This window comes from Procambarus clarkii, chromosome 35 (genome assembly GCF_040958095.1).
Source record: "Procambarus clarkii isolate CNS0578487 chromosome 35, FALCON_Pclarkii_2.0, whole genome shotgun sequence".
NCBI lineage: Eukaryota > Metazoa > Arthropoda > Malacostraca > Decapoda > Cambaridae > Procambarus > Procambarus clarkii.
The window spans coordinates 12,290,548-12,301,311 of NC_091184.1; positions in this window are offsets into that span (position 1 = coordinate 12,290,548).

Here is a 10,764-nt window from a genome sequence, read left to right on the forward strand (position 1 = left end):
ACTGCCTACTTTTCTCGTCAATCGAAAAAATATTTCTATAAATTCCATTTTTTAACCGAAATGGATGGGGATACTTTTGTTTGTAGAGAATTTATTTGCGAATTTTTTGGTACCAGAATGAATATTATATCACATAAACTTCTATGAGTAAAAAAAAAAATACACAAAGTATGTGTGGGGGGTGTGGCGAGCGTGTGGCAGTGGGTTCCCTTTAGCCGTTGATATATCCAACACGTGGGAAATATTTGTATGTTTTATGTATATGTCTGTGTAGGGAATTTTACTGCGATCACTGTCATACAAATTATAAAATGTTTCAACAAGTATAAACATGACAAACATCAAACGAAACGAAAAACAATGCGTTCGTTTCTGCCGCGAACGCATACTGAGCGACGTGGTTCTATATTTGGCGCTTCTCTTACACATGCTTTGTACAAATGTTATACAGTTCATCTGATAGGAAATTTTATTGCGAACACATTGGTATAAAAAAGAAATACGTACATAGAAAAGTAGGGTCAGGAAACGTATAAATGTATAAACTTTCCAAGACATGATTGTGTTTTTGCCAGTGCGCTCGCGGCTAACTACTCTCCACTTCAGACACTCTTGCGGGTGGGCAATTACCTATATTAAACATTCATATGCATATGTCCGTGTAGAGAATTTTATTGCGATTCCAATGATACCAAAATTAGCGATGTAGGACAACTGTAGGCTTCGCAACCATTAAGAGAGTGGAAACATTTTGTTGCTGTTTGGCGCTCTCGGCGAGTGATCTGCATAGTTTTTTATTTGTGTTGATACTCCTTATGCTTGGGCGGTATTTTATAGGTATGCTCTTATAGACAATTTCATTGCAAACACAGTGATACCAATTTAAATACGTGCGCCTTCAATTATTGTCAGGACAGTCAAAAGAGTGTACACTTTTCGGTCTTACCGCGTAGGCGCGCGAAGTGCCGAAAGCATCTGGGGTATTTTTTTTTTTGAGCGCCGAGAGCGCGAAAGTGTTAAATACTTCATTTACAATCATCTATTTGTTTCTCTTTAAAATACTGAGTAAGATATTGAAAAGGGGAGAAGTTCTGTTTTTATTGCATATATCGACGTTTCAGCCGGATTAGAGCGGTTTTACGTGTACATCTTCCATCGGTAATATGAACGGAAAATCAGGAACATTTCAGTTAATTCTAATGAAAACACATTGATTTTTATCATTTGTATTGGAAACAACATTGTCATATGTCTTTTCTTGGATCTAAATAATACGAAACCTTGCACTATGATTCGAAGTTAAAATCCTCAAATTTGGTATAATCGTGACTTTTTTCACGTTTTTCATGTAGTTTGATATACGTAAATATATTCATTTTTACCAATATTTCGATACTATTTCATGTAGTATCACGATATGTGATTTGGCCTTCAAATCTCAGATTTTCGCATAATTTTGCATTTTAAGCAAGTTTTCTTGCATTTTGTTTCGTACGAGAAATCATCGAATTTAGCAATATTTGACGTTTATCATTCCCTTTTCCTTTATGTGATTTAATCAAAATATCATCGAATTAGGCAATATTTTGCCGTTTTTCCACGTTTTTGTGAATTTTCAGTTTATTAGTATTAACTCAATAAATATACAATAAAAATTATGCAAACACATAATTGATTAGATTATAACCTTAAATACTTAATTTTCAATCATCTATTTTGTTTCTCTTTAAAATACTGATTAAGATATTGAAAAGGGGAGAAGTTCTGTTTTTATTGCATATATCGACGTTTCAGCCGGATTAGAGCGGTTTTACGTGGACATCTTCCATCGGTAATATAAACGGAAAATCAGGAACATTTTAGTTAATTCTAATGAAAACACATTGATTTTTATAATTTGTATTGGAAACAACATTGTCATATGTCTTTTCAAGGATCTAAATAGTACGAAACCTCTCTTTATGATTCGAAGTTAAAATCCTCAAATTTGGTATAATCGTGACTTTTTTCACGTTTTTCATGTAGTTTGATATTACGTAAATATATTCATTTTTACCAATATTTCGATACTATTTCATGTTGTATCACGATATGTGATTTGGCCTTCAAATCTCAGAATTTCGCATAATATTGCATTTTAAGCAAGTTTTCTTGCATTTTGTTTCGTACGAGAAATCATCGAATTTAGCAATATTTTGACGTTTATCATTCCCTTTTCCTTTATGTGATTTAATCAAAATATCATCGAATTAGGCAATATTTTACCGTTTCCCACGTTTTTGTGAATTTTCAGTTTATTAGTATTAACTCAATAAATATACAATAAAAATGATGCAAACACATAATTGATTAGATTATGACCTTAACACTTTCGCGCTTTCGATTAGAGATAACTCGTCACTGGTTTTTTCTTACGATTCCGCATAACTGCCTACTTTTCTCGTCAATCGAAAAAATATTTCTATAAATTCCATTTTTTAACCGAAATGGATGGGGATACTTTTGTTTTGTAGAGAATTTATTTGCGAATTTTTTTGTACCAGAATGAATATTATATCACATAAACTTCTATGAGTAAAAAAAAAATACACAAAGTATGTGTGGGGGTGTGGCGAGCGTGTGGCAGTGGGTTCCCTTTAGCCGTTGATATATCCAACACGTGGGAAATATTTGTATGTTTTATGTATATGTCTGTGTAGGGAATTTTTACTGCGATCACTGTCATACAAATTATAAAATGTTTCAACAAGTATAAACATGACAAACATCAAACGAACGAAAACAATGCGTTCGTTTCTGCCGCGAACGCATACTGAGCGACGTGGTTCTATATTTGGCGCTTCTCTTACACATGCTTTGTACAAATGTTATACAGTTCATCTGATAGGAAATTTATTGCGAACACATTGGTATAAAAAAGAAATACGTACATAGAAAAGTAGGTCAGGAAACGTATAAATGTATAAACTTTCCAAGCATGATTGTGTTTTTGCCAGTGCGCTCGCGGCTAACTACTCTCCACTTCAGACACTCTTGCGGGTGGGCAATTACCTATATTAAACATTCATATGCATATGTCCGTGTAGAGAATTTTATTGCGATTCCAATGATACCAAAATTAGCGATGTAGGACAACTGTAGGCTTCGCAACCATTAAGAGAGTGGAAACATTTTTGTTGCTGTTTGGCGCTCTCGGCGAGTGATCTGCATAGTTTTTTATTTGGTGTGATACTCCTTATGCTTGGGCGGTATTTATAGGTATGCTCTTATAGACAATTTCATTGCAAACACAGTGATACCAAATTTAAATACGTGCGCCTTCAATTATTGTCAGGACAGTCAAAAGAGTGTACACTTTTTCGGTCTTACCGCGTAGGCGCGCGAAGTGCCGAAAGCATCTGGGGTATTTTTTTTTTTGAGCGCCGAGAGCGCGAAAGTGTTAAATACTTCATTTACAATCATCTATTTGTTTCTCTTTAAAATACTGAGTAAGATATTGAAAAGGGGAGAAGTTCTGTTTTATTGCATATATCGACGTTTCAGCCGGATTAGAGCGGTTTTTACGTGTACATCTTCCATCGGTAATATGAACGGAAAATCAGGACATTTCAGTTAATTCTAATGAAAACACATTGATTTTATCATTTGTATTGGAAACAACATTGTCATATGTCTTTTCTTGGATCTAATAATACGAAACCTTGCACTATGATTCGAAGTTAAAATCCTCAAATTTGGTATAATCGTGACTTTTTTCACGTTTTTCATGTAGTTTGATATTACGTAAATATATTCATTTTACCAATATTTCGATACTATTTCATGTAGTATCACGATATGTGATTTGGCCTTCAAATCTCAGAATTTCGCATAATATTGCATTTTAAGCAAGTTTTCTTGCATTTTGTTTCCTACGAGAAATCATCGAATTTAGCAATATTTTGACGTTTATCATTCCCTTTTCCTTTATGTGATTTAATCAAAATATCATCGAATTAGGCAATATTTTGCCGTTTTTCCACGTTTTTTGTGAATTTCAGTTTATTAGTATTAACTCAATAAATATACAATAAAATGATGCAAACACATAATTGATTAGATTATAACCTTAAATACTTTATTTTTCAATCATCTATTTGTTTCTCTTTAAAATACTGATTAAGATATTGAAAAGGGAGAAGTTCGGTTTTTTATTGCATATATCGACGTTTCAGCCGGATTAGAGCGGTTTTACGTGGACATCTTCCATCGGTAATATAAACGGAAAATCAGGAACATTTTAGTTAATTCTAATGAAAACACATTGATTTTTATATTTGTATTGGAAACAACATTGTCATATGTCTTTTCTTGGATCTAAATAGTACGAAACCTCTCTTTTATGATTCGAAGTTAAAATCCTCAAATTGGTATAATCGTGACTTTTTTCACGTTTTTCATGTAGTTTGATATTACGTAAATATATTCATTTTTACCAATATTTCGATACTATTTCATGTAGTAATCACGATATGTGATTTGGCCTTCAAATCTCAGAATTTCGCATAATATTGCATTTTAAGCAAGTTTTCTTGCATTTTGTTTCGTACGAGAAATCATCGAATTTAGCAATATTTTGACGTTTATCATTCCCTTTTCCTTTATGTGATTTAATCAAAATATCATCGAATTAGGCAATATTTTACGTTTTCCCACGTTTTTGTGAATTTCAGTTTATTAGTATTAACTCAATAAATATACAATAAAAATGATGCAAACACATAATTGATTAGATTATGACCTTAACACTTTCGCGCTTTCGATTAGAGATAACTCGTCACTGGTTTTTTCTTACGATTCCGCATAACTGCCTACTTTTCTCGTCAATCGAAAAATATTTCTATAAATTCCATTTTTTAACCGAAATGGATGGGGATACTTTTGTTTTGTAGAGAATTTATTTGCGAATTTTTTTGGTACCAGAATGAATATTATATCACATAAACTTCTATGAGTAAAAAAAAAAATACACAAAGTATGTGTGGGGTGTGGCGAGCGTGTGGCAGTGGGTTCCCTTTAGCCGTTGATATATCCAACACGTGGGAAATATTTGTATGTTTATGTATATGTCTGTGTAGGGAATTTTACTGCGATCACTGTCATACAAATTATAAAATGTTTCAACAAGTATAAACATGACAAACATCAAACGAACGAAAACAATGCGTTCGTTTCTGCCGCGAACGCATACTGAGCGACGTGGTTCTATATTTGGCGCTTCTCTTACACATGCTTTGTACAAATGTTATACAGTTCATCTGATAGGAAATTTTATTGCGAACACATTGGTATAAAAAAGAAATACGTACATAGAAAAGTAGGGTCAGGAAACGTATAAATGTATAAACTTTCCAAGCATGATTGTGTTTTTGCCAGTGCGCTCGCGGCTAACTACTCTCCACTTCAGACACTCTTGCGGGTGGGCAATTACCTATATTAAACATTCATATGCATATGTCCGTGTAGAGAATTTTATTGCGATTCCAATGATACCAAAATTAGCGATGTAGGACAACTGTAGCTTCGCAACCATTAAGAGAGTGGAAACATTTTGTTGCTGTTTGGCGCTCTCGGCGAGTGATCTGCATAGTTTTTTATTTGGTGTTGATACTCCTTATGCTTGGGCGTATTTTTATAGGTATGCTCTTATAGACAATTTCATTGCAAACACAGTGATACCAATTTAAATACGTTGCGCCTTTCAATTATTGTCAGGACAGTCAAAAGAGTGTACACTTTTTCGGTCTTACCGCGTAGGCGCGCGAAGGCCGAAAGCATCTGGGGTATTTTTTTTTTTGAGCGCCGAGAGCGCGAAAGTGTTAAATACTTCATTTACAATCATCTATTTGTTTCTCTTTAAAATACTGAGTAAGATATTGAAAAGGGGAGAAGTTCTGTTTTTATTGCATATATCGACGTTTCAGCCGGATTAGAGCGGTTTTACGTGTACATCTTCCATCGGTAATATGAACGGAAAATCAGGAACATTTCAGTTAATTCTAATGAAAACACATTGATTTTTATCATTTGTATTGGAAACAACATTGTCATATGTCTTTTCTTGGATCTAAATAATACGAAACCTTGCACTATGATTCGAAGTTAAAATCCTCAAATTTGGTATAATCGTGACTTTTTTCACGTTTTTCATGTAGTTTGATATTACGTAAATATTTCATTTTACCAATATTTCGATACTATTTCATGTAGTATCACGATATGTGATTTGGCCTTCAAATCTCAGAATTTTCGCATAATTTGCATTTTAAGCAAGTTTTCTTGCATTTTGTTTCGTACGAGAAATCATCGAATTTAGCAATATTTTGACGTTTATCATTCCTTTTCCTTTATGTGATTTAATCAAAATATCATCGAATTAGGCAATATTTTGCCGTTTTTCCACGTTTTTTGTGAATTTTCAGTTTATTAGTATTAACTCAATAAATATACAATAAAAATTATGCAAACACATAATTGATTAGATTATAACCTTAAATACTTTATTTTCAATCATCTATTTGTTTCTCTTTAAAATACTGATTAAGATATTGAAAAGGGGAGAAGTTCGGTTTTTATTGCATATATCGACGTTTCAGCCGGATTAGAGCGGTTTTTACGTGGACATCTTCCATCGGTAATATAAACGGAAAATCAGGAACATTTTAGTTAATTCTAATGAAAACACATTGATTTTTATAATTTGTATTGGAAACAACATTGTCATATGTCTTTTCTGGATCTAAATAGTACGAAACCTCTCTTTATGATTCGAAGTTAAAATCCTCAAATTTGGTATAATCGTGACTTTTTTCACGTTTTTCATGTAGTTTGATATTACGTAAATATATTCATTTTTACCAATATTTCGATACTATTTCATGTAGTATCACGATATGTGATTTGGCCTTCAAATCTCAGAATTTCGCATAATATTGCATTTTAAGCAAGTTTTCTTGCATTTTGTTTCGTACGAGAAATCATCGAATTTAGCAATATTTTGACGTTTATCATTCCCTTTTCCTTTATGTGATTTAATCAAAATATCATCGAATTAGGCAATATTTTACCGTTTTCCCACGTTTTTTGTGAATTTTCAGTTTATTAGTATTAACTCAATAAATATACAATAAAAATGATGCAACACATAATTGATTAGATTATGACCTTAACACTTTCGCGCTTTCGATTAGAGATAACTCGTCACTGGTTTTTCTTACGATTCCGCATAACTGCCTACTTTTCTCGTCAATCGAAAAAATATTTCTATAAATTCCATTTTTTAACCGAAATGGATGGGGATACTTTTGTTTTGTAGAGAATTTATTTGCGAATTTTTTTTGGTACCAGAATGAATATTATATCACATAAACTTCTATGAGTAAAAAAAAAAACACAAAGTATGTGTGGGGGTGTGGCGAGCGTGTGGCAGTGGGTTCCCTTTAGCCGTTGATATATCCAACACGTGGGAAATATTTGTATGTTTTATGTATATGTCTGTGTAGGGAATTTTACTGCGATCACTGTCATACAAATTATAAAATGTTTCAACAAGTATAAACATGACAAACATCAAACGAACGAAAACAATGCGTTCGTTTCTGCCGCGAACGCATACTGAGCGACGTGGTTCTATATTTGGCGCTTCTCTTACACATGCTTTGTACAAATGTTATACAGTTCATCTGATAGGAAATTTTATTGCGAACACATTGGTATAAAAAAGAAATACGTACATAGAAAAGTAGGGTCAGGAAACGTATAAATGTATAAACTTTCCAAGCATGATTGTGTTTTTGCCAGTGCGCTCGCGGCTAACTACTCTCCACTTCAGACACTCTTGCGGTGGGCAATTACCTATATTAAACATTCATATGCATATGTCCGTGTAGAGAATTTATTGCGATTCCAATGATACCAAAATTAGCGATGTAGGACAACTGTAGCTTCGCAACCATTAAGAGAGTGGAAACATTTTGTTGCTGTTTGGCGCTCTCGGCGAGTGATCTGCATAGTTTTTTATTTGGTGTTGATACTCCTTATGCTTGGGCGGTATTTTATAGGTATGCTCTTATAGACAATTTCATTGCAAACACAGTGATACCAAATTTAAATACGTGCGCCTTCAATTATTGTCAGGACAGTCAAAAGAGTGTACACTTTTTCGGTCTTACCGCGTAGGCGCGCGAAGTGCCGAAAGCATCTGGGGTATTTTTTTTTTTTGAGCGCCGAGAGCGCGAAAGTGTTAAATACTTCATTTACAATCATCTATTTGTTTCTCTTTAAAATACTGAGTAAGATATTGAAAAGGGAGAAGTTCTGTTTTTATTGCATATATCGACGTTTTCAGCCGGATTAGAGCGGTTTTACGTGTACATCTTCCATCGGTAATATGAACGGAAAATCAGGAACATTTCAGTTAATTCTAATGAAAACACATTGATTTTATCATTTGTATTGGAAACAACATTGTCATATGTCTTTTCTTGGATCTAAATAATACGAAACCTTGCACTATGATTCGAAGTTAAAATCCTCAAATTTGGTATAATCGTGACTTTTTTCACGTTTTTCATGTAGTTTGATATTACGTAAATATATTCATTTTACCAATATTTCGATACTATTTCATGTAGTATCACGATATGTGATTTGGCCTTCAAATCTCAGATTTTCGCATAATTTTGCATTTTAAGCAAGTTTTCTTGCATTTTGTTTCGTACGAGAAATCATCGAATTTAGCAATATTTTGACGTTTATCATTCCCTTTTCCTTTATTGATTTAATCAAATATCATCGAATTAGGCAATATTTTGCCGTTTTTCCACGTTTTTGTGAATTTTCAGTTTATTAGTATTAACTCAATAAATATACAATAAAAATTATGCAAACACATAATTGATTAGATTATAACCTTAAATACTTAATTTTCAATCATCTATTTGTTTCTCTTTAAAATACTGATTAAGATATTGAAAAGGGGAGAAGTTCTGTTTTTATTGCATATATCGACGTTTCAGCCGGATTAGAGCGGTTTTACGTGGACATCTTCCATCGGTAATATAAACGGAAAATCAGGAACATTTTAGTTAATTCTAATGAAAACATTGATTTTTATAATTTGTATTGGAAACAACATTGTCATATGTCTTTTCAAGGATCTAAATAGTACGAAACCTCTCTTTATGATTCGAATTAAAATCCTCAAATTTGGTATAATCGTGACTTTTTTCACGTTTTTCATGTAGTTTGATATTACGTAAATATATTCATTTTTACCAATATTTCGATACTATTTCATGTTGTATCACGATATGTGATTTGGCCTTCAAATCTCAGAATTTCGCATAATATTGCATTTTAAGCAAGTTTTCTTGCATTTTGTTTCGTACGAGAAATCATCGAATTTAGCAATATTTTGACGTTTATCATTCCCTTTTCCTTTATGTGATTTAATCAAAATATCATCGAATTAGGCAATATTTTACCGTTTTCCCACGTTTTTGTGAATTTTCAGTTTATTAGTATTAACTCAATAAATATACATAAAAATGATGCAAACACATAATTGATTAGATTATGACCTTAACACTTTCGCGCTTTCGATTAGAGATAACTCGTCACTGGTTTTTCTTACGATTCCGCATAACTGCCTACTTTTCTCGTCAATCGAAAAAATATTTCTATAAATTCCATTTTTAAACCGAAATGGATGGGGATACTTTTGTTTTTAGAGAATTTATTTGCGAATTTTTTTGGTACCAGAATGAATATTATATCACATAAACTTCTATGAGTAAAAAAAAAAATACACAAAGTATGTGTGGGGGTGTGGCGAGCGTGTGCAGTGGGTTCCCTTTAGCCGTTGATATATCCAACACGTGGGAAATATTTGTATGTTTTTATGTATATGTCTGTGTAGGGAATTTTACTGCGATCACTGTCATACAAATTATAAAATGTTTCAACAAGTATAAACTGACAAACATCAAACGAACGAAAACAATGCGTTCGTTTCTGCCGCGAACGCATACTGAGCGACGTGGTTCTATATTTGGCGCTTCTCTTACACATGCTTTGTACAAATGTTATACAGTTCATCTGATAGGAAATTTTATTGCGAACACATTGGTATAAAAAAGAAATACGTACATAGAAAAGTAGGGTCAGGAAACGTATAAATGTATAAACTTTCCAAGCATGATTGTGTTTTTGCCAGTGCGCTCCGCGGCTAACTACTCTCCACTTCAGACACTCTTGCGGGTGGGCAATTACCTATATTAAACATTCATATGCATATGTCCGTGTAGAGAATTTTATTGCGATTCCAATGATACCAAAATTAGCGATGTAGGACAACTGTAGGCTTCGCAACCATTAAGAGAGTGGAAACATTTGTTGCTGTTTGGCGCTCTCGGCGAGTGATCTGCATAGTTTTTTTATTTGGTGTTGATACTCCTTATGCTTGGGCGGTATTTTATAGGTATGCTCTTATAGACAATTTCATTGCAAACACAGTGATACCAAATTTAAATACGTGCGCCTTCAATTATTGTCAGGACAGTCAAAAGAGTGTACACTTTTTCGGTCTTACCGCGTAGGCGCGCGAAGTGCCGAAAGCATCTGGGGTATTTTTTTTTTTGAGCGCCGAGAGCGCGAAAGTGTTAAATACTTCATTTACAATCATCTATTTGTTTCTCTTTAAAATACTGAGTAAGATATTGAAAA